This window comes from Schistocerca gregaria, chromosome 4 (genome assembly GCF_023897955.1).
Source record: "Schistocerca gregaria isolate iqSchGreg1 chromosome 4, iqSchGreg1.2, whole genome shotgun sequence".
NCBI lineage: Eukaryota > Metazoa > Arthropoda > Insecta > Orthoptera > Acrididae > Schistocerca > Schistocerca gregaria.
The window spans coordinates 364,205,106-364,206,689 of NC_064923.1; the positions used below are offsets into that span (position 1 = coordinate 364,205,106).

General features: G+C 45.2%; 1 non-coding gene across 1 annotated transcript; it reads left to right on the forward strand.

The window, feature by feature from the left end:
- The first annotated feature begins 850 nt into the window (after positions 1-850).
- Positions 851-925, forward strand: Trnas-cga (transfer RNA serine (anticodon CGA)). Its single transcript has one exon. It is a non-coding gene; the product is annotated as a tRNA-Ser (tRNA).
- Positions 926-1,584: the final 659 nt, after the last annotated feature.

Consider the following 1,584-nt stretch of genomic DNA (forward strand, 5'->3'; position numbering starts at 1 on the left):
CGTAGAAAGATGCTTTGGTTTGGGGTTAGTGGAATGCACATTACAGGGCGTCTGCCTCGGAGCTATCCTTGAAGTAACAGTTCGCTGTGTCACTGTAGTGGCAATCGCTGCTCAAATTACGAGGGTCACTCCAAAGGAGATAGAGCCTTACACCGAACACAATGGACTTCTCTTTCGGTAGTGCCATGTAGTGTTCCAAAGCCCCTTCTTCCGACCACAAACATTCTCGTGACCAACACAGACAGCAGTCATGTACGTTCCTGCTTAGTCCTTCTGCAACATCTCAGAAGGAACATAAGGGCTCTCGCAGCCATATTACACGACCTCGTTCAAATCAGTACGCTATTGACAACGGTATCTTTGTCGCCTTAAAGGCATTCTTGATTAACACCAACTACCACCACCATGGCCGTTCCAGCGCTTATTCAAAGCAAACCTGATATTCATCCTCATAGTGGTGCTACTAGCACGGCTGTTATGCGTCTGGAGTGAAATTTGAATAGGCATCATCTTTAAGATGTAGAAACATGCCTATCATAGAATGAGATTTTCACTCTGCAGCGGAGTGTGCGCTGATATGAAACTTCCTGGCAGATTAAAACTGTGTGCCCGACCGGTCGGGCACACAGTTTTAATCTGCCAGGAAGTTTCATATCAGCGCACACTCCGCTGCAGAGTGAAAATCTCATTCTGGAAACATCCCCCAGGCTGTGGCTAAGCCATGTCTCCGCAATATCCTTTCTTTCAGAAGTGCTAGTTCTGCAAGTTTCGCAGAAGAGCTTCTGTAAAGTTTGGAAGGTAGGAGACGGATACTGGCAGAAGTAGAGCTGTGTGTACCGGACGTGAGTCGTGCTTCGGTAGCTCAGTTGGTAGAGCACTTGCCCGCGAAAGGCAAAGGTCCCGAGTTCGAGTCTCGGTCGGGCACACAGTTTTAATCTGCCAGGAAGTTTCATGCCTATCATGTTTCGTTTACCTCTCGCTACACCTCATTGGTGCTGCGATTTTTTTTTTTCATGGCGTATTACTGTTTTTTACTTGCAGCAAAAGCTTTTTATTATTCTGTCCTCAGTCACATAATTTTTCCCCACTAAATTTTTAGAGTTAAGGATATCACGGCTATTTAAAATCTACAAAAGGAAGTGACAAGTTGAGTCCTGTCTACTTCGAACTATAACGGGCCATCATTCGAAAACGAGACAATAGAGGAATTGATTATAAAATCTTTATTATTTCGAAAGTAATCGCAATAACTTTTAATGCTTATTTAACAGTGTGGGACAAGACGGTCAGTTCCATCGTGGACAAATATTTGCGGTTGCCTACTGAACTATATTGAACTGGCCGAGCGGTTCTAGGCGCTATAGTCTGGAACCGCGCGACCGCTACGGTCGCAGGTTCGAATCCTGCCTCAGGCATGGATGTGTGTGCTGTCCTTAGGTTATTTAGGTTTAAGTAGTTTTAAGTTCTAGAGAACTGATGACGTCAGAAGTTAAGTCCCATAGTGCTCCAATTGAACCCTATTGAACTCAGTGTGCACGTTTTTGCCCGAAGCAAACCGATGGTTTGGCGTGTTTCTACAGGGCT